The following is a 23,986-nucleotide window of genomic DNA, read 5'->3' as shown; positions in this document are numbered from 1 at the left end:
GAGATCAATCAGGAAAGCTCTGGCAGTCTACTGAAGGATTATGATAGCTTGGAGTAGAGTAGGAGTTGTGGAAACAGGAAGAGTGCTCTTTCTTGCTGAATATTTTACAAGTGAGACCACCAGAGAATTTCTGCTCAACCCAGCAAGAATAAGAAATAACTTTGCAAAACTCACACAGTCCATTTTTCACTCTTGAAAAACCTTTCCTAATTCAAAGGCACAAGATTGTCAAAGCACAAAAATATTCCCAGAAAATTATTTTTATCTTGTCCTGTGAAGTGTATAGAAAGACAACTTGCTGTTTGTTCCTTTCTGTCACTGAGCCTGTAATGGGTGTTTGTTTGCAAACTAGAGAAATTTACTTTGACTGAGTGAAGCAGGAAAGGGGAACATTGAAAGAATACCATTAGCTAATGGAAGAGTTAGACCCAGGTCTTTTAAGCTGACTGGGAAAAAAAAGGTTCCTAGATTTTTTGGTGGGAGATAAACATGAGAATAAGTGGGTTTTTTTAGTACATAAATCATGAAAAATGAAGAAAAATAACTAAATGAATATAAAAATAAGTATGCATATACAGTTATATATCAGATGAGAACTATGCTTATGCCAGGAGTGATACATTTTTTAAAAATAATTGTGATCAGCATGCAATTAGAGAAGATGTGGGCTCTGTGCCTCTGGTTTAAAAGAGAATTTTCTCTTTATTATTCTGGGAGAATCTAGTTGGATCATTTCAGCCATTCATCAGATTTCTCTGGGGAATTTTTGTTAACATTTTTTTTAAAAAAAACAAAAATTTCCAGAGCACAATGCAAAATGTTCTGATTCAATACATTTGAGCTGATACCTAGAAATCTATACTTTACAACCTTATAAGGATTTTGACACTCAGCCAGTATGGGGACCCATGAGTTAAGGCACAGCCTACACCTGAAAATGTGTTTTATTCACCTGCTCAAAAAGAGAATCTGAAAACAAAGGTTTGTTTGCTTATTGGGAGCTACTCATTTTATTGAGTCACAGAACATTGGTGCACAAAGATTATCTTGTCAAACAGAGAACAAACAGATGAGGCAACTACAGCCTAAAAAGTACCCAGTAACCACAAAACGTCTGCCTTGCACCGGACACTGCTTAAAAAGTGTCTTTAAAATTTTTTTCACAAGGTGTTTTCCTTAATATGTATTTATATTTATTTAATTTCTATCTATTTTCAGGAAGTAATCCAAGTGGCATTTAACAATTATATATACAACAAAATAGTAAAAAAAAAAAAAAAAAAAAGTAGAAGAAAGAAAGGAAGGAAAGAAGGAAGGAAGGAAGACCAAGGTAAGGAAAAGATAAATATGGCAGTGACCATTCATCAACTTCGCAATGATAAAGTTTAGATTGGCTTCTGCACTCCATCACACTCAGGGCAAAAAGAGTAAACTAAACTACAAGCTTCACAAAAGGTAAGTAGCATGATTTCTTTCTTATTATTTATTTTCCTCCTTGTATGAAGCCATGAATTGCTCAGTCACTCATCAATGGCTACAAGTCATAGCACTGTTGCAGGAAGGGGGACCCCTTCCAGGGCCCAAGAGTGGGCTCTTGTCTAACACTCAGAAATGAATTGTCCAAGGAGACACACGTGCTGACAAAGCAAGAGACTTTATTAGGAAGGGGTGCCTGGGGGGAAAGCAGTAAGGTAAGGGAACCCAGGAGAACTGCTCTGCCACATGGCATGCAGTCTCACGTTTCATGGTAATGGGGTTAGTTTCCGGGTTGTCTCTGGCCAGTCATCTTGCTTGGCCCATACTGGGTCTGACTCAGGGTCCTCCCTGGTGGCGTGTGCATCTCTCAGCCAAGATGGATTCCATCGTGAGGGCTTCTGAGAGGTTGGCAGGATATATCGTCTCCTCCTTCCTCCTCCTTTCAGCCCCTCCCGAATTCTCCCGGTTAGTTTTCTTTATCGGGACCTCCTGTTGTGAGACAGCTCATACAAGCGGTTATCAGCGTGCCTGGCCAAGGCAGTCAGTTTCGGTCAATGGTTCCCTAACAGTCCTGGAGCCAACACCACATTCAACTTTCATTCCATAATGCTAAGGCCCTACACATTTCACAAGGAAATTTAGAAGTCACCTAAGACCATGTAGAAACAAAGTGACCTACAGCCATGAGTATGTGACATCACATTGGTAAGGCATTCTCTCAAATTTGAACAAAGTTTTTAAAGCGTTCCTAAAATGAATTTGTGTTTGTCCTGGTTCTTAATTTTCAGATCTAATAGCCAAGCCGAAATACTCTGAGTTTCCATTTATCTGAACCACTATTGTTCAGGCTTCTTTTTATTTTTTCTCACAGGACACTATTAGAATTCATCAGTCCTTTCAGTGTCTCAGGCTTCATCTTTCCCATTTTTTAAGTATTTTACTCAGAACAATGGTGGTAAATAAAAGGAAAAGAAACAATTCAGTCCTAGGCTCCTAAAAATTATTGAGCTACCAGTGTCCCTCATTTGTTGTGGTTGTGGTTCCTGCTGTTGTGATGACTGTCCTGTCTTTTGTGTACCTTGAATGGTTCTTGCTTTTAAAAACATTTATCCAGTGTTTCACATACTTCCCATGACTCCCCGCTAATAAAGCTTCAGTGTAATTAATGTATTTATATGAACACTGCTGAATTCAACTTGCATTATTTAGACACACAAAGGAAAATCTTGGCATTTCCAAGTCACAGTTGTGTAATCAGATGACATAGTGTCAGTTGGTTTAAGAATACCTTTACGCCCAGTAAAAAAAAAAAAGAAAAGAAAAAAGTGAAATTGCTGTTTTCTTTCTATTATATGGTATTTTTCAGTGAAATTTATTTTACCAGATTATACTTCAATTTGAATTTTTTAAACTAAGCAGTTTAAAAATTCATATTGAACTATATTTGGTCATTTAATTAACTTGGGGAAAAGGACCATATCTGGACAGGGAGAAAGGCAACTCATCACCATTCAAATAGGCCTAGACACAGCCTTTATTTTTATTTTATTTCTTTTTTGCCTTTAAGTAAAGTCTTGCCCCTTGACACATCCTTATTATGGAAATAAATGTAACGTTGAATAAGTTAATGTCATTCTTTTGGAATTATGACATGGTGGGGAAGAATTAGAGCATGCTGGGAATGTTGGTATGAATTGATTTACAAAATAAGTTGCCACATTTGTTTTTATTGTGGTTAAAGCTCTAGTTTGGGAAAAGACAAAGGGCAAGGAATTGGGGAGTTTATGGATGAATGTGGATCTAATGAAGAGAGTCCATTGGTTCCCCAAGCTGGGGTAAGATTCCCACAGTCCTGAACAAACAGTTCTCAGCCTCTAATTTCTAAGCCTTTGTTTCCCCACTTTGGAATTCTGACTACAGGCCTGTTACCAAGCCAACTGAGTTCACTACAAAGATCCAGCGAAGCTCTTTTTATCACAAAGATCAAGACGACAATTGTGTGCCTACAAGAAAAGAACAACTAAAGCCATCCAACAAGCATTAAAAGAACAATTCTAGAGATAGTTGCCTTTGAACTCCAATAATGGGCAACATTCAGTCCCGAGATTTGAAATCCCGAGTTAAAAGAATTCATTACCAGTTGCCTTTCCTTGTAATTATAAGAGCTGCTGGCAGCAGGTATTTTCAGCAGCATTAATTTTGTCAAATGTGATATTTTGCAGTCGTGTTGAATCGCACACAATGACCATATTATAAACCTACTTTATAGACTTTGTTTTGTTTATTATGGAGTTCATTTATGAAATAGAAGGAATCTAAATTTCGCCTTGTCTTTACCCCCAAACCACAGAAAATGAAGTATTGTTTTATAAAAGCTTGTTCTGAAATATCACTTCCCGAATGTAAAGTATGCTGTTTGTACAGATACATTCCATTGACATGCACAATGCCCAGCTGAGAAAATAAAAAAGGACAGTCAGTCTGGACATTCCCCTCTCTTTTAGCTGTGACCTATGAACAATTTCAGTTCCGTGTGGAAAAAAAAAATAGGAATTTCCATCTTTGTGTAAACACTTCTTTTTCTGATGGTACGGGAGCATTTTAAACTAAATCTGAGCGGGCATCAGTAATTCAGAATAAGTATTCTACTTGAAAAACTTTGACCACTAGTATTTGTGTGGGCCCTATATTTAAACGTTAGAACTAGCTTCTGGGATTTAGTCATTCCTTATCATGAAATTCATGACAAGCTATTTATTTGCTTTTATGCACTTGTTTTTATGTGAGTGTTCACTCTTTTTTTTTTTTTTTTTTTCCTGCATAAGAAAGACTAAAGAACCAGCTACACTGGTACTTCATTTTGGGGAGGATTGAGTGAGTTTTACATTTGACAAAAATCTAACAGTATCACCCCAGACCAGAGCAGCTTCCTTTTTTTTTGTCCAATGTGAACAACATGCTGCTTCTAGAAAACTTGTCAAAAACACTTATCTTGCTAAAAAAGGAAAGGACGAAGAAATGTTCACTTATAGAAAGAGTGTTCTCGGGTTTTGTTTTTAACTTAGATTTTAACAATCTTTTTTTTTAATATTTGATCATATAAAATTTAATTGTTTTCCTGATTGGCAAAACACAACACAAAACAAAAATCCCACCACAAAGTGAAAGGTAAATGACAAAATGGAGAAATATTTATTACATGTGTAATGATTTTTTTCTAATTTTTATTGAGGTACAGTTAATTTACAATGTTAGGCTAGTTTCAAGTGTACAGCAAAGTGATTCAGTTCTTTTTCAGATTCTTTTCCATTTTAGGTTATTATAAGATATCGAGTGTAGTTTCCTGTGCTATACAGTAGGTCCTTGTTGTTTATCTATTTTATATATAGTGGTGTGTATCTGTTAATTTCTCTACCCCCGGCCCCCCCCAATCCTCTTTGGTAACCATAAGTTTGTTTTCTAATTTCTGTTTTGTAAATTTGTTCATTTCTATCATTTTTTTAGATTCCACAAATAAGTGATATCATATGATATTTATCTTTCTCTTTCTGACTTACTTCACTTAATATGATAATCTCTAGGGCCATCCATGTTGCTGCAAATGGAATTATTTCATTCTTTTTTATGGCTGAGTAATATTCCATTGTGTGTGTGTGTGTGTGTGTGTGTGTGTACACACATGTATATATATATCCCATCTTCTTTATCCATTCATCTTTTGATGGACATTTAGTTAATGATCTATTACTGATGTATATTCACATTTAAGTTCCAATTCTATGCCAGCAAATTTTATGCCAGAATCAATATGAAGACCCACTTTGGAGTATGTATATTAATTTCTTGCATGAAAAACTGTAAATTTGGCAAGGAATTTCTCTTTATTTGTAAATAACCAGCTTTAGTACTTTGCCTACAGATTTCAGATTGTCATGAAAAAAATTTACAATTTTTTTTTTTAGGTCTACATCGAATATTATTTGATTGTAAATAACAGAAATGCATTCATTATCAGCTAACACAGGCAATTCTTAACTAAAAGTAGACTGGTAGACTGTGCTGTACAGCAGAAATTGGCACAACATTGTAAATCAATTATACTTCCATTTTAAAAAAAAGTAGATTGGTAAATTATGTTCTTAGAGAAAAAATTCTGTAAATCAAATGATTTTTTCATAAGGATTATTTAATGTTATATTCCCAACAAGACCTTGATGACAAACTTTTTAGGAAAAAGGGAGGGGCCATAGATTTCACATTTATTAATGATAAACAGTTTGCTTATATCCCGCATAGTATAATCAGGTTCATAGAACAACAAATCCCATATATGTTATTAAAGAGATCTTAGAACAGGAATTGCATCTGAGTCAAACAGTCACATGTCCGTCCAGGCAAGTGCATAGGAGAGAGAAGGAGGAAGGAATGATTTTATATACCGAGGAACAAGATGGAAGGCTAACTGAGAAATATAATTTGTGATCTGCTTGCTTTTAGCTCCCAGAACCGTGATCTGAGGCTAGACCAAGGCAGCTCTATTCACAGGTCCCCCAGGCTCTGTGTCAGACCAGCTCACAAACTCAAGCTAGTAGATAAGCAATTAGGAAGAAGCAGGGATGGGAGATCTAAGTGCTGGTCCCTGCTTTTCGTGTTTTAAATCTACTACGTCCACTCTTCACAAGACCCTGCATGGCAAATATAATTAGCTTCATTTTACGGGTTGCAAAACTTATGAGTAGAAAGATTGAAGTAATCTTCCCACCATCATATACCTAGGGAGTGGCTGAGCTTTGATTCACACCAACCTTTGTCTGACTCCAGGTAGTTATTTTAGCCATGCTGTTAAAGATTATTAGTTATAAGTGGGTTGTTGTCTATAAGTGGAAAAGTTCAGCAGGTCTCTGGTCAATTGCTAGAATGGAAAATTCTTGAGATTCTCAAGAATCAGGGAAGGATTGTGTCTTATTTATCTCTGTACCATTCATGGAGACTAGCGTAGGAGATGTTCAAGTAATAATAATTAAATGGATCATACATACTTTGGAATTTTTTTTCAGGTGGTTGGAAATGACATTAAAGCAGTATTTTGTGTAAATTTAAGATGCACATTTAAATTTTTTGATTATGCTAGAGATTGTATAATGATGTAACACAGAAGCCATTAGTTGTTATATTCATTCACTGCCCCCTAATTTATTACTTTATTAAGAGAAAAATAAATCCATGTGTCATCAATTACACTTAAAATGGCTTTGACCTTGGTGCATCTCTGAATCTCAATTTAGAAGTAAAATTTTAAGATTTTAGACAACATCTGGAGGGGAAAAGGTCTCATCATATGTCTGATCATTTAAAACCCAAATATCAGCATAAGGAATCCGTAAATGAGACATCAAAGTCAGTGGATATGCTAATGAATGTCTCATATCCTTGCCAAAATAAAACAAAATCTAATAAGAAGAAAATCATATGCAATACACTACTATTTACAAAGCATTTTCCTAAGTTTTTCAAACTGAGGTACTTGTTCTTCATAGCAGAAATCAAAGGTAAACATGGATAATGCCAGATTGGGTAAAATATTTTTATATTAAAGCAAACAGATCTATTTTAGACAAAATATGTATTCATTTCTAAGGCATGAAGATAACTCAATAAAGTTTTTCTCTAATATGTACTTCTGGGTTTTCCGAATATTTCCCCTGCCTACCATGAAAGATAGTGATGAAAATATTTAAGAAAAACTATAGTATCGCCTTGTCTTCAGGAGAGCCCTGTGATGTATTTGCAATCATGCCCAATTTACTGGTAAAGAAGCACTGAGAACTTAGCTTGCTCAGTTGGGAAAAGGAACTGTTTCAAAGAACATTCCCATTTCCAGGACTCCCTCCTATCTCTTGTAAACGCACCTATTCACAGCATGTTATTAACATCCTATGTCAGATTTAGTAGTGCTCTGGAAAAAGTGCATGTAAATGTGGATTGCTGTTTATCAATTATATAAAATAGGTATTTATTTATACTCACCCTCAACCTACATTCTATTAACCAACTCTGCTACTAATCAACATTCTTCCTTCTCTAAATAAAATATGACACTTTCTGTAAAGTATGATGAAAATCTACAGCAGCAGTTCTCAAAGAGTGATCCCTTGACCAGCAACATAAGCATCACCTGGAAATTTGTTAGAAATATCAGTTATCAGATCCCACCTCATATCTACCGAATCCAAAACTCTTCATATGGGGCTCAGCAGTCTGTGTTTTGACAAGCCCTCCAAGTGATTCAGATGCCAACATTTGAGAATCACTCATCTGGAGTGATTCTACTTACACATTGCTTCTCAATTGACTATAAACTCTTACTTCACTTGAAAGAAGCAAAAACTGGAAACTGTAGACCATACACTGTGAGTACGTGCAAGAAAAAAAATACAGATTTTCCCAATAGTGGAAACATCCTTATCCCTTCATAAAAAGATTGCTAGATAGATGTCTAAAGCATGTATGTTTCATTTTTCATGTATTCCTACCTTGGCAACTTTTTCTTTTTGAAGTATAATTGATTTATAATATTGTATTAGTTTCAGGTGTACAGCAAAGTGATATATATATATATATATATATATATATATATATCCTTTTTCAGGTTATTTTCCATTATAAGTTATTACAAGATATTGAATATAGTTCCCTGTGCCTAACCATAAATCCTTGTAGTTTATTTTATGTGTGGTAGTGTGTATCTGTTAATCCCAAACTCCTAATTTATCCCTCCCACCTTTCCCTTTGGTAACCATAAGTTTGTTTCCTATATATGTGAGTCTGTTTCTATTTTATAAATAAGTTCATTTATATCATTTTTTTATATTTCACATATAAGTGATATCATGTGATATTTGTCTTTCTCTGTCTTAGTATGATAATCTCTAGATAGACCCATGTTGCTGCAAATGGCAAATTTTCATTCTTTTTTATGGCTGAGTAATATTCCGGGGTGTGTGTGTGTGTGTGTGTGTGTGTGTGTGTGTGTGTGTGTGTAAACCACATCTTCTTTATCCAATCATCTGTTGATGGACACTTAGGTTTCTTCTGTGTCTTGCCTATTGTAAATAGTGCTGCTATGAACATTGGGATGCATGTATCTTTTCAAATTAGAGTTTTCATCTTTTCCAGATATATGCCCAAGAGTGGGATTGCCACTCTTAAGGAAACTCCATACTGTTTTTCATAGTGGCTGCACCAATTTACATTCCCACCAACAATGTAGGAGGGTTCCCTTTTCTCCACACCCTTTCCAACATTTATTACTTGTAGACTTTTTGAGGATGGCTATTTTGATTGGTGCAAGGTGATACCTCATTGTAGTTTTGGTTTGCAGTTCACTAATAATCAGCAATGTTGAGTACCTTTTCATGTGCCTTTTGGCCATCTGTATTTCTTCTTTGGAGAAATGTCTATTTAGGTCTTCTGCCCATTTTTTCATTGGGTTGTTTGGTTTTTTTTGATATTGAGTCATATGAGCTGGTATATTTTGGAAAGCCCTTATCTGTCACGACTATTTGTTTGCAAATATTTTCTCCCAGTGTATAGGTTGTCTTTTGGTTTTGTTTATGGTTTCCTTTGCTGTGCAAAACTTCTCAGTTTGATTAGGTCCCATTTGTTTATTTTTGCTTTGATTTCTATTGCCTTGGGAGACGGATCTAAGAAAATATTGCTAAGATTTATGTCAGTGAATGTTTTGCCTATGTTCTCTCCTAGGAGTTTTATGATATCATGTCTTATATTTAAGTCTTTAAGCCATTTTGAGTTTATTTTTGTGTATGCTGTGAGGGAGTGTTCTAACTTCGTTAATTTACATGTGGCTCTCCAGCTTTCCCAACACCACTTGTTGAAGAGACTGTCTTTTCTCCATTGTATACTCTTGCCTTCTTTGTCAAAGATTAATTGACCGTAGATGTGTGGGTTTATTTCTGGGCTCTCTATTTGGTGCCGTTGATCTATATGTCTGTTTTTGTGCCAGTATTATGCTGTTTTGATTACTGTATCTTTGTAGTATTTTCTGAAGTCTAGAAAGGTTATGCCTCCAGCTTTGTTCTTTTTCCTCAGGATTAGTTTGGCAATTCTGGGTCTTCTGTTGTCCATATAAATTTTAGGATTATTTGTTCTAGTTCTGTAAAAAATGTCATGGGTAATTTGTTAGGGATCACATTAAATTCATAGATTGCTTTGGGTAGTATGGCCATTTTAACAATATTAATTCTTCCAACCTAAGAGCATGGGATACCTTTAAGTTTCTTTGAATCATCTTTAATTTCCTTTATCAGTGTTTTATATTTTTATACTTTTTTTATTTATATTTTTATACTTTTATTTCCTTTATCAGTGTTTAATTTCCTTTATCAGTGTTTTATATCAGCATATAAGTCTTTTACCTCCTTGGTTAGGTTTCTTCCTAGGTTTTTGGTTTTGGGGGGGTTTGGGGTTTTTTTTTTAATGTAATTTTAAACAGGATTGTTTCTTTACTTTCTCTTCCTGATATTTCATTGTTAGTGTAAAGAAATGCAACAGATTTCTGTAAATTAATCTTGTATCCTGCTACCTTGCTGAATTCATTTGTCAGTTCTAATGGCTTTTCTGTGAAGTCTTTAGGGTTTTCTATATAGAGTATATGTCATCTACCTATAATGACAATTTTACCTCTTCCCTTCTATTTGGATACATTTTATTTCTTTTTCTTTTCTGATTGCTGTGGCCAGGACTTCCAATACTGTGTTGAATAGAAGTGGTGAGAGTGGGCATCTTGTCTTGTTCCAGATTTTAGCAGGAAGGCTTTCACATTTTCACTGTTGAGTATAATGTTGGCTGTGGGTTTGTCATAAATAGCTTTTATTATGTTGAGATATGTTCCCTCTGTACCCACTTTGGTAAGAGTTTTTATCATGAATGGATGTTGAATTTTATCAAATGCTTTTCCTGCATCTATTGAGATGATCATGTGGTTTTGTCTTTTCTTTTGTTGATGTGATATTGATTGATTTGTGTATGTTGAACCATCCTTGTGACCCTGGGATGAATCCAGTTTGATGGTGGTGTATGAACTTTATTATGTGTTGTTGGATTCGGTTTGCTAATATTTTGTTCAGAATTTTTGCATCTGTATTCATCAAAGATATTGGCCTGTAATTTTCTTTTTTGACAGGGTCTTTTTCTGGTTTTGGTAACAAGGTGATGGTGGCTTTATAGAATGACTTTGAGAGTGGTCCCTCCTCTTCAATCTTTGGGAAGAGTTTGAGAAGAAGAGGTGTAAGTTCTTCTTTGAATGTTTGGTAGAATTCCCCAGTGAAGCCATCCAGTCCTGGACTTTTGTTTGCAAGGAATTTTTTTTTTATTACAGATTCTATTTCACTTCTAGTGATTGGTCTCTTCAAATTATGTTTCTTCTTGATTCAGTTTTGGCAGGCTGTATGTTTCTAGAAACTTGTCCATTTCTTTTGTTATCCAATTTGTTAGTATATAAGTGTTCACAATATTTTCTTATGAAAGAAATTTTCTTATGATTTTTAAAAAAATATCTGTGGTATCAGTCATTTCCCCTCTCTTGGCAACTTTTTGATTAACTGATCAATTGTTAGGGCTGGTCCCAAGTGTGTTCTAGCTCCCTTATAAAAAAGTTGAGATAGGTGATAGATATAGATAGGTAGGTAGGCAGATAGATAGATAGATAAACTTGATCTATTTTGAATGAACTAAGAATATAAGCATTCCTCTGTAAATCCCTTAAGAAACACAGAGGGCATTAGCTTTTTTAAATGTCTATATTTGGAGTATATCTTGATGTGAAATAAAGGAATGTGATGCTAAGAACTAAGAAAGAACACTTCCAATTCAGAGGCCTTGGAACCCAGAGATGCTGGCAGAGCTGCCACATGAGCTGTGTGAAGAGACAGGACCCCCATCTGAAGGAAAGACACAGCACTGAGACCTGGATTTTTAGACCCATCTCTAGGCTATTAGTATCTGAAATCAGGGCTATACTTAATTGAATAAAGAAAAGCTTTGACTAGACCACCCCAGATGAAAACTGCTCTTTGGAAACTTCTACTCAAGGATACTTCAGAGATTATCCATACTGGCTTGGACCAGGCATGCCAATCATGTGGGATAACACTGTGACTCCCTGTACGTCCCCTGAAGACTATCACTGGCTCCCTCCCTTCTCTATACCTGCAAGATAAGCTAGGAGATATGAGTAGTATTATCTCCTAGAGAATCACACACCTCTCTCCCTCTCATCTCTCTCTCATCTGTCTCTCTCCTCTGTCTCTCTCCTCTGTCTCTCTCATTCTCCCCCTAACCCCATCTGATTTTTACCTGCCTTACAGCTCTAGACCACCTGCTATGGAGAAAATTTGAGCTTTCTGACTGGTGGATTGAAATACTCTTCTACAGCAAGTGGATGTGCCACCTAGCAATTCAGAACTCAGTCTGCTCTCACAACACTTATATTTTAAAATATAGTGAAGTCAACAGAACAAATGAAGAAGCAATAAGAACTTTTCTTCAAGTGAAGGCAGGATCTCTCCCTCTCTCCAACTCTAAATACAGAAAGAAAATTTGCACTAAGGGTTATGGGGGAGGGAAATAGAGCTGGAAGGAGAGTGAAAGTAATATTGCCAAATGGCTAGTAGTTAAAAGCTCTCTGGCTACTAGTTAAAAGCTCTTTGCCTTTGGGCTTTTTTAAAAATCTTAACTACATTCCCTTCCAAAGAGCTGTGAATGATTACACATCATTGCCTCAAAGAAATCCTAACATTATTTAGTAGTTGGTTTTAGAGCAATGCAAGAGAAAACTGTTTCTGCTAGTACTGAGTGATAGCTCAACACTATTTGACTGGGCTTTAGGGAACAAAGCCTTCTGATTACCCAGGTGAAAATCTCTCCCTCTCAAGTCTGGCTTCCTGTGTTGCTTCACTCCTTCCCTGGCACTGTAAGAAGCAGAAAAATACTTTGAATATGAATTTGAGGTGTGAAAATTATATCCTCTAGGATATAATTTAGTTTAAATTGGGCAGTTGATCACAGATCTGGGAGTCTTCAATTTTCCTTTTCCCAGACTCAGTGCATATTTGAAGAGGGGTGGGAAAGGAGTGTCAATATCATCTTGCTGGTTTTGACTTAGCTTTGTCTTGTAAGTGTATATGAAGCTGTATTTCTTGACAGAAAATCACCCGAAAGAGAAATGAGCTGCTGTGAGCGTTACAGCAAGGAGGGAGACATGAAAGGGTCTAAGAAACAAGATAAAAGCTTTATGAGGAAAATCATATGCTGCATTTGTGTTGTCAAATCTCAAAATTCAATACCTAAAAGGACTGAGAGCAGAGACTCTAATATTTGCACACTCATGTTCACAGCACCATTATTCATAATAGCCAAAACATGGAAGCAACCCAAATGTCCGTCAGCACATGAATGGATAAACGAAATACAGTATATACATACAACGGAATACTACTTTAAAAGGAATGAAATTTTGATGTTAAAAACAGAGATGAGCTTAAAGATGTCATAGTCATGGCAAATGAAATAATCCAGTCACAGAACGACAATATTGTATGATTCCACTTATATGAGGTACCTAGGGTAGTCAAAGTCATAGAGAGAAAGCAGAATAGTGGGAACAGGGAGGAATGGGGAGTTATTGTTAAATGGGTCCAGAGTTTCAGTTCTGGATGGGGGAAAAGCTCTGGAAATGGATAGTGGTGATGATTGCATAACATTGTGAACGTATTTAATGTTACTGAACTGTACACCTAAAAATGGTTAATATGGTAAATATTATGTTATGCATATTTTACCACCAAAAAAAAAAGTGAAAAAAATAAATCCCAAGATTCGTGGAGGTCCGTAGAGTGGGTTCCTGGCAAATGTCAAAGTTCTGTGATGTCAATGCTCTTAAATGGAAAAAAACCAAAATGGATAATCTAATTGGCATAAACAAAGCCCTTCAAGAAAATGATATTTAATCCCACATTTACCAATCATCAAATAATAAAGAATGTTAACTAGAGTTTGAAACCCCCCAAAAAGTTAAATAAATATTATGGCAGAAAGTTATTCTAAACCCACAATGAGTGGTAGGGATTGTCATTAGCAGATTGTGTGTGTGTTGGGATGGATACTGAAGTTTTAAAACTGATTTCTTGGGTAAATTTCAGAAGAGGTGTCAGGAAAGAGAGCAAAAACTAGACAAAATAGGAGAGACAAGAAGAAGCCCATTAGGGCTTCCCTGGTGGCGCAGTGGTTGAGAGTTCGCCTGCCGATGCAGGGGACACAGGTTCGTGCCCCGGTCCGGGAAGATCCCGCATGCCGTGGAGCGGCTGGGCCCGTGAGCCATGGCCGCTGATCCTGCTTGTCCGGAGCCTGTGCTCCGCAACGGGAGAGGCCACAACGGTGAGAGGCCTGCGTACCGCAAAAAAAAAAAAAAAAAAAAAAAAAAAAAAAGACGCTCATCAGATGACCAGCTCTGCAGGGGAATAAGAAGAGATAAGTGAGAGTAGCGATTGAATGGTCTGAGAAGGCAAGTACCTGAAAAGCTAAAAATAGAGAATTTAACCTGGGATTAACCAGTGTGTGTGAAACCTGCCCGCGACTGGCGATGTCTCATCCCGTGATGTTCTAACTTTACTCTCAGTATCAATGAGGAGTATTATGGATGGTGATGAGGAAGAAAATTGGGGATCGGGTGCCAAAGAAAGTGTTTAGTGTGAGTATCTTTGATGTGCTCATCGGAGGAGAGAGGAGGACCGGAAGAGTGAAGAACAGACGTTGGCAAGAGCTACAGCAGGGGGCAGCCCACGCGGAGCAAAGGTTTGGGTAAATTTCTAAGGGGAGGAAGAAACCATTTCTGGCACTGATGCAGCACAGAACACAGCAGGACTTGGCAAGAAGAGCCTGGTAGGAAAAGAGAGAAGGAAAGATTATTGAAAGATAAGAATGAATCTTTAATCTGGTTGCCAGAAGGAAAAGGTGTTCCTTCGGATGAAAGGAAAAGGTGGGGTAAGTAGAAGATGCTGACAACCAAAGGAAAAGCATGAAATTACTATGCAATGATGAACTTCGAGTATGTTAAATGTGATGACTTGCATCTCTATGTGTTCTAAAAGTGTAAGCAGCACAGACAAGGAAATGAGTTAAAAAGGAACTCCCAAAATCTTCTCACAAGGGAAAACCTCACTCGTAACCACACATACCAACACATTTATGCTACTTAAGATTGTTTTTCCTAAAACCTTGGAAGATTTTATTGAAATCTTCATTTATGACTTTGAAGCTCCTTCATATATACCCATAGAAAAACATCACATACTGCAGAGTTCCGGAAAAAAATAGCGATGCGTATACAGGTCTAGGCTTTTGTTACTCACCATAATAAAAATAGTGTGTTGAGTGTGCTTCATTCCCACAAATAAGTAATGTGTTTAGCTGTTACATTACACCAAATAATGAAAACAAATGTCTTTCTGCAAAATAATTTTGTCTTCAACTCTTAACATGTACCAGGAAATAGATTTCCTGTGGTCTTGAGCACCAAGCCGGTGGTCTCTGTTTATGGTTTTGTGTAAGTTCAGAGGGGGAGAGGACTGTTTACTAGAATAAAACTCTTAAAAAAAATTCTTATCTTTCATTTAGGTTAATAACATACCACACATATTTGTCAATCAAATTAGAATTACTGTCAGCCCATAATGCATTTTAGTTTAGCCAATATCAGTCAGTCCTGATTTATTTGCTTAATACAAATCTAATTGAGTTTCAGCCTGCTCTTCTCCTTTCAGCTGTTAACCGACCAAGTACATCTTTAATTTCCAAGACCGATGGTGTGGTAACAGTGAAGAGGGAGAGTGATTTGCATAAGGCCCCAGAAGGGTGCCAAAACTCTTCACGCTTTAAACAACAGCCTTTATTATTCTGTAAGTGGATGTGTTGAATTTTCATGCTTTTGTTTCCAGTTCAGCCCTGACAGAAGAGAATAAAGTAGATTTTGCCAGCACCCCTGCTGTGCCCTGGGGGAAAAATTCAATGTGCCTCATTTGTCTTAATTGGAGAACCGCCCTCAGCACCAGCTTTTTCTATGAATACATTAGCATAACAGACAGAAAATTCAAGCCCACTTTGGTAGAAATCATACCCCCCCACCCAACACCTCCCATTTTTCAACTAATAAAAACTGCAAGAGGGGAAAAGGACATGTTTCATCTCCTGGATTTCTTCGAGTTGCTGTTGTAAAATTCTCTGTACAGGAGAGCAGCATCAAGCCTATTTTATCTCTGCACTGTTATTAGAGCCGATCATGAAAAGTGTGATAAATATCACCCATGACAGAGAGCTGAAAGCTTCTCTTTTTTCTTCATAATGCGCTAATCCTATATACTTGTTCTTTGACTGGTTACGCTGCTTTTTCAGAGGGGAGAGTTGGTTTTACACAGAGACAAATGTGTAGCAGCTATGAATGAATCTGGGGAAAAAAAGAAAGAAAAATTCTTACCGAGGTGAATTTATTAGCACTGAAACAAACGCAGTTATCTCAGTCAGAGCAGGATTTTAAACTCCGTGCCAATTCATTGGAGAACTATTAAATTCATCTTCACGTTTTTCATATTACAAAGGAGTTCTGAGTCTGGACAAACAGCCTGTGCTGTGTAAATCATTCCCCTAATCCAGGCTCTTCCAGTGTCTGATTGAACTAATGGAATTTAAAGGTAGGTGTTTCAAAAGAAATACTTCGTTTACATGTTCCCAAGACTGGTATTAATTCTTTCATCACATCTGTTCCACCTGCTTGCCATTGCCAGCATGTGAAAGAGATGGAAAACATGGGGAAAGATATAATTTCTTAATAAAACGTGGTGTACACATTCTCTTGGAAAGATGGCTGCCTTTCAAAAAAACAATGAATCCATATTTTTTCTTGGTTTTTCTCCAGCAGACCTAATTTACCACGTCAGTCACACGCTGCTCTCACTAAAAGCCTTCCAGGGATTTTAAATAAGGGGGTTTTGTTGTTGTTGTTGTTAAAAGCTTGTTTTGTTTTGAATGATTTGTATGCCCATTTAAAAATGAAATAACTTTTGGGTCAGGTCCTTGTGGGGAAATGGAAGGCAAAATCTTTTTGGAATAATGATTGTGAGTTGCAGACGTCTCTATGGCCTAGAGAGAACCAACCAAGTCTTACTGCTGTGTAAATCCTCATTGTGTCGCCAGTTTCAAATGCTCGGTACACTTCATCCCAAGCCTGAAGGCAAAACAGGATTTTATCCACCTACCCACCCCTCCCTCTGCCTTTCCTCCACTTTTCATTCATTCAGCCCCAATAAACATTCCAAGAGGCTAAAGAGGAGGTGGTGAGTGTTGCAAACAAGGAAAAAAATGTTTGCTTTCTTCTGTATGATTCTAAAAATAATCATTTGGCTTTATCTGTCCTGTGAGAGGATGTCAGCTTTTCGTTTTACTACTGGTTTCATTTACATTATAAAAATGACAAGCCATTTACCCAGTGTTATCAGATAATCCCTGCTGCTTTCTAAACAAACATTCTAGCCACTGAGAGTTCTGCCTCGAATTCTCCTTCCCCCACCCCCACTCGCCTTCAAGTCTTGTTTGGGGTCTGAACTCACACTTAACTTGCCCGGCTCATCCTGTCCTGTGAACCCTCTCCATCCCATACTCTTAGTTTCTTTAAAAAACAAAACAAAATTACTCATCTTCCAGAAAAATTATTTACTACTAATCCTAACAACTTTTGAAAGTCATGTGAAAAGAGGAGACACTGCTTTGGGAAAGAAATGTTCTCCTTACTTGCTACAAGTAATAAATAATCGTTCCTTGGTGGGGCGGGGGGAATCATAAAGAAAGAAAAACGGGATTAGAGGCAGCATTGAGGACTGAATTACAGTTCTCAGTAGATTGTTGCTATTGTTCTTAAGTACATTATTGAATATTTTTCTTAATGTTTGCTATCATGAGAATCATGTGTTCACCTGATCACAATGAGAAAATACTGAAAATCATAGAAAATAATGAAAGCCACTCATGTTTGGGTACTTTTAAACTTGTTTGTTATTGCTTCAGTCTCTGAGAAAGACCCCACATCCTTTGCAGACATTAAACAAACTGGAATTTTAAAATACACTGGTATGGTACTTTCTTGTTGCTTCACACACACACACACACACACACACACACACACACACACACACACGAGTGTTGATTTGGCCCACCTCTCCTAGGTTGAGAGGTGCCAGTGGGATTTCACCTCTTTGGGAAGACTAACCAGTTGTTAACTCAAGCACAGTTAAGGAGGACTGCTTTAATCCCACTACTGGGCAGATACCCTGAGAAAACCATAATTCAAAGAGGCATGTACCACAATGGTCATTGCAGCACTATTTACAATAGCCAGGACATGGAAGCAACCTAAGTGTCCATCGACAGATGGATGGATAAAGAAGATGTGGCACATATATACAATGGAATATTACTCAGCCATAAAAAGAAACGAAATTGAGTTATTTGTAGTGAGGTGGACGGACCTAGAGTCTGTCATACAGAGTGAAGTAAGTCAGAAAGAGAAAAACAAATACCATATGCAAACACATATATATGGAATCTAAAAAAAAATGGTTCTGAAGAACCTAGGGGCAGGACAGGGATAAAGACTCAGACGTAGAGAATGGACTTGAGGACATGGGGAGGGGGAAGGGTAAGCTGGGACGAAGTGAGAGAGTGGCATGGACATATATACACTACCAAACGTAAAATAGATAGCTAGTGGGAAGCAGCCGCATAGCACAGGGAGATGAGCTCGGTGCTTTGTGACCACCTAGAGGGGTGGGATAGGGGAGGGTGGGAGGGAGACCCAAGAGGGAGGGGATATGGGGATATATGTATATGTATAGCTGATTCATGTCGTTATAAAGCAGAAACTAACACAGCATTGTAAAGCAATTATACTCCAGTAAAGATGTTAAAAAAAAAAAAGAGGACTGCTTTATAGTAATTCATACGTTATTTTTTTGTGCCATCACTGTCTGTGAAAATTTTCCCCACAAAATTAAGCATTTGTAGTAATGACTCTTGAAAATCAAGCATAGGTATTGGGAGGCAGGGGGGTGCATGTTAAGTTTGAGGAACAGATGGAAAGGAAATTAACTCTTTCCATGTCCACAAAATATACATTTATCTTGAGACCTGGAGTAAAAATAATCCTGATGATTTCACACAACATGTTATTGTGGGCTAACTGTTAAGCGGATAACTTGATGAGGAGACAGGTCTTGACGTGGCATCTCTCAGAAGAAACCCCTGGGATTCTTTCATGGATCAATACTTTTTTAAAAATTTTATTGAAGTATAGTTGACTTACAGTATTGTATTAATTTCTGCTGTACAGCAAAGTGATTCAGTTATACATATAAATATTCTTTTTCATATTCTTTTCCATTATGGTTTATCACAGGCTATTGAATATAGTTCCCTGTGTTGTACAGTAGGACCTTATTGTTTATCCATCCTACATATACTAGTTTGCATCTGCTGATCCAAATTCCCAGTACTTCCCTCCCCCCGCCTCCCCCTTGGCAACAAGTCTGTTCTCTATGAGTCTGTTTTTGTTTTGTAGATATGTTCATTTGTGTCATATTTTAGATTCCACATATAAGTGGTATCATATGGTATTTGTCTTTCTCTTTCTGACTTCACTTAGTATGATAATCTCTAGGTCCATCCATGTTGCTGCAAATGGCATTATTTCATTCTTTTTTATGGCTGAGTTATATTCCATTGTATATATGTACCACATCTTTTTCCATTCATCTGTTGATGGACATTTAGATTGTTTCCATGTCCTGACTATTGTAAATAGTGCTGCTATAAACATAGGGGTGCATGTATCTTTTTGAATTATAGTTTTGTCTGGGTATATGCCCAGGAGTGGGATTGATCTCAGGTGGCCTCGGCCTGCAGTGGCCCGAACCAGGGTTTCAGTTCCCGGCCAGAGATTGAGGTTGGGTCACAGCAGTGAGAGCACCGAATCCTAGCCACTAGACCAGTGGTCAGTGACAAGGCCCTGGCCCTACAGCTTTGCAGAAAAAGAATTCCCACAAAGACAGAAAGTAGTGAAACAAGTAAAGTATTTATTAGGAGAAAAAAAGAGTACAGTATGTGTGGACTCAGAGAGAGTTGTGCCCTTGTGGCAGTTTAAATCACTTACGTGGGGCATTTCTTCCATGTTTCCTTTGACCAATCATTTTGATTTACCTGGTTCAGAGTCCGTATTTGGTCTATCTCAGGATTTTCCGGTGTGTGCGTGCATCTCTTAGCCAAGATGGATTCTACCAGAGAGGCCTTTGGGTAGGTTTGGCCACTTAGCATCACTCCCCTTTTGACTTCCAAGGAGATTTTCTGCACATGTGTAGTTGGGGAGGTCTCCTGACTTTGAGAAGGAGGAATATGTGGTCTCTTTTTTTTTTTTTTTTTTTTTTTTTTTTTTTTTTGCGGTACGCAGGCCTCTCACCGTTGTGGCCTCTCCCATGGCGGAGCACAGGCTCCGGACGCGCAGGCTCAGGGGCCATGGCTCATGGGCCCAGCCGCTCCGCTGCATGTGGGAACTTCCTGGACCGGGGCACGAACCTGTATCCCCTGCATCGGCAGGCGGACTCCCAACCACTGCGCCACCAGGGAAGCCCTGTGGTCTCTTATCTTCTATCTGGGCAGGGCCCAGCCTCCTCTCTCAATTGTCCTGTTATTCCCGTCTTGTCTCAGAGTATCGGTCTGCAGGGAACGAACTCCGTTTGCCCCGGGGCCCATCTGTCTCTTACCTCAGGATTGCTGGATCATATGGTAGCTCTGTTTTTAGTTTCTTTGAGGAACCTCCACACTGTTTTCCACAGTGGCTGTACCAATTTACATTCGTGGAGCAACACTTTGAAGACTGAAATTTCAAAAGTTATATAAATATTAATATGGAAAAAATCTAGAATTGACTTTGGAAAGCACTCTTTGACTATACAAATTTATTTAATTCATGCAAGTTCCTTACGTGGTCAAAACACAACAGCCAAGCAATACAAATTAGGAGAAAACCTATGGACAAGAGTAGAACACTTAGTAGGACTAGAGTTTAAGGCAAAATATTCCTGAGTTTAAACATACAGTTCAAATAACAGTGACCTAAAATCTCCCGTAATAAGCATTTCTGTTGCAGTTTACAAAGAAAAAGGCATGTAAGTGCTAATTTAACATCAACAAATTACCAGTAAGCTATGCCGCTTCCTGTAGTAACAGGCATAATAAGGTGATGAGGAGAAAACACTTATATCTATTTGTTTTGTGCATTGAAATTTCTCACTTTAGGGAATTTGTAACAAATCAGCCAAATGGGAGTTCCCTGTTAATTTAGGGAACACCCAAGCTATTATTTTTTTGTTGTTTGAACTTCTTTGGAAGCTATTGATTGACTACTCACTTTCTTGGTTGATAACCTCTGTATCTGATTCTAAAGACTTAGCCAGCATAAGCTAGGAGAGTCATTTTAAGTAATCTCTGGTTTATCTGCTGACTCTTTTCAGTGATATATCTGTTCTCTGAAAAGAGAAGAAACGTCAGATAATGAATGATGGTTTTTAAGTAACCATCTCCTTTAGGTTTTAACCTAAAAAAAGCAAGACACCTATGTGAGGTATGCAATTGTACACAGCATTTTTCCTTTTGGAAAACCAACCAGTTCCCTGTAGAAGGGATACATTCTGGCCTGGGTCTGGTGAGGTCTGGACAAACTGAAGAGTGATCAAGAGTCTACTCTGCAGTGTTATTTGGTCTGATGAAAGAAAGCAAGGGATGGAGGGATGCGGGCTGTCTCTGTTCCCAGTAGCTTTCTAGAATGTTCAGAAAAAATGGAGAGAGAGAACAGGGACGGAGAGTAAGAGATCATATGAATATCTCCTCTTTATATTGGAGGCAAACAGAGGAAAAGCACTTGTCAAAACATCCAACAGTAGAAGTAAGTTGGGGTGGTACTGGAGTGATAAGGACCTTAGTAAAGATGCTTAGGTGGCATCAGAGAAAGACACTGCAGGCTGGGTGGCAGCAGGAATCCACGGAAAGCATGAGGGGGGAGGAGACACTGTGGAGGATCCTCTGGGCTGTGACACTGTTGTTTCCCTCATTCATATGAATAAATTGCTCATCTCTGTGTCATAGATTCTGTCCTAAGAACTGAGCTAAAATGGAATGAAACCTAAAAAATCCAACTGGTGAAACTGCCACAGGGATTTGGCTTGGCTTGGTGAGGCTTGGATATGATAGCTTATAAGCTGAGGCCACCCTTCACTCCCTATCTAGCAGTGATTTGCATGAGTCTCAGCAGATTCAAGGGAAAGATCTTGAACGCTGTAGTGTGTGTTCAGACATACATTGATGGGGTGTAAGTGAGGGCAAGAGGGGTTGGACTGCAGAAGAAACAATGGCATCCCTTAGAAGGAAAACCATAATGAGAAAGAAGTTTTGCATTGTGGACCAGATGCAAAAACAGGTCTAACAACCGGGGAACAGTGGACTCAGGTACGGAGTGAAACTGAACTTGACTCCATCCTGACCTAATCCTCAGAGATCCCCTGGATATGCTGGGGGAAAGAAGGCCATATGTGGTTGTGGGATAAGAAAAGGAGAAGAGGTAGATGTGTTTTTGGTCCAAAAGTATACAAGAATGTCAAGGAACTCAGGGTCAAGCACAGAGACCAGGGTGCCTAAAGTTTTGGAGGTTAAAAGCTGATAAGCACCATTATTTGGGTGGCCTGAACACAGCAGTGGTAATGGGCTGAGACAGTGCCAAAAGCACTGCTGGGATCGATCTGAGCAGCAACGGAGCCTAGGAACGTCAGGGGGCTGGTAGTGGCATAAAGGTAGTGATATAAAGAAAGGGAGGGAGTTAAGATTCAGTCAAGTTGGAGTTATTGATCAAAATGTTAAGTTGGCTTTACCTAAGAATTGCAGGTTATTAAGGCCTAAAGGAGGTTTTTATATGGACATATGGTGTATTCTGGAGAACAGACAGGGAGTGTATTAGTCTGCAAGGGTTGCCATAACAAAAAACCACAGACAGAGTGGCTAACACAACAGAAATTTATTTTCTCATTCTTGAGGCTGGAAGTCCAAGATCACAGGGCCATCAGTGATGTCTTGTGAGGACTCTCTTCCTGGCCTGCAGATGGTGGCCTTCTTGGTACCCTTACATGGCCTTTCCTCTGTGTTCACACAGAGAGGAGGTGAGCTCTGATGTCTCTTCTTCTTATAAGGACACAAGTCCTATGGGATTAGGGGTCTCCCTAATGATCTCATGTTCACTTAATTACTTCTTTAAAGATCTGTCTCCAAGTACAATCACATGCTAAGTTACTGGGCGTTAGGACTTCAACATATGATTTTTGGGGAGACACAGTTTATAACATTAGGAGAAAGACTTACTTTCCTGAGGAACCCCACCTCTACAACCTCATTTAACCTTAATCACCTCTTTAAAGACCTTGTCTTTAAATATAGTCACACTGGGGAGTAGGGCTGCAACATGTGAATGTGGGGAGACAGAATTCAGTCCATAACAAAGAGCCAGGATGGACTTTGCATGAGTGAACCTAAGAGATGGAAAAGATTATGAGTTCTGCCTTGTTCCTACCTGGGAGCTAAAGATGATCGTCCATCTTCAAGGGTTTGTATATGACCTGTAGATGAGAAAGTCCTGTTGCAGGAAGTAAAAACCCATTATTCCCCTCTCAGAGTTTCCAAGAAACGGTCTTTATTCACCCCCTAGTCTCGTGGGTATTTAACCAAAAGAAGTATTTGTCACTTCACCTACACCGATGAAAACAGTTTAAACAGGGTGTGAATTCTGACCATCATGAATGTTCTTCCACTTTAAGAAGGTGTGTTTTATCTCAGTGTCATGCTATTGCTATCTATTGCATCTAATTCTTCAGAAGGCAGAAGAATAAAAATATGAATGTGATATCAGTGTATTGCATTATGGGCTGATAAAAATACCATAACTTTAAAATTTATTTTCAAAAGAAACAGAAAACCAAAAATACAACACAATTTCAGTACACAATTCATCTTTCTCTAAGAACAAGTCAAGGAGCATAGAAGATTTGATTTTCGTGTTTGCCAATAACCTGAGTGATGTGGCTCAAAAATACTGCCCTGCCACGTGCTAAATGAATATTCAGTACCCTTGATTTGTTCCCTTTTAGTGGCTGCCTATCACATGTAGACAATATGGCATTTAGACTGGGTTGTGGCAATATAAACCAATTCTGACTTAAGCAAAAGGGGACTGTTAGATGAAAAGAGAAAAGTCACAGAATTAAAGACAAGTTCCTGGTCTTTGAAAGGACAAGATGCAGAGTTAACTAAGTTTTAGGGTTCTAGAGAGCATAACCCAATAGCCACTCATTTT

At 38.0% G+C, this 23,986-nt stretch overlaps 1 pseudogene; it reads right to left on the bottom strand.

Annotated features, from left to right (window-relative positions):
• LOC132518368 (small ribosomal subunit protein eS6-like) overlaps positions 1–23,986 on the bottom strand; it is a 60,243-nt pseudogene that overhangs the window by 11,606 nt on the left and 24,651 nt on the right.

Source organism: Lagenorhynchus albirostris, chromosome 3, assembly GCF_949774975.1.
Source record: "Lagenorhynchus albirostris chromosome 3, mLagAlb1.1, whole genome shotgun sequence".
Lineage (NCBI taxonomy): Eukaryota > Metazoa > Chordata > Mammalia > Artiodactyla > Delphinidae > Lagenorhynchus > Lagenorhynchus albirostris.
The sequence above is the reverse complement of the archived record's forward strand: the minus strand, read 5'-3'. Positions and strand labels throughout refer to the sequence as shown.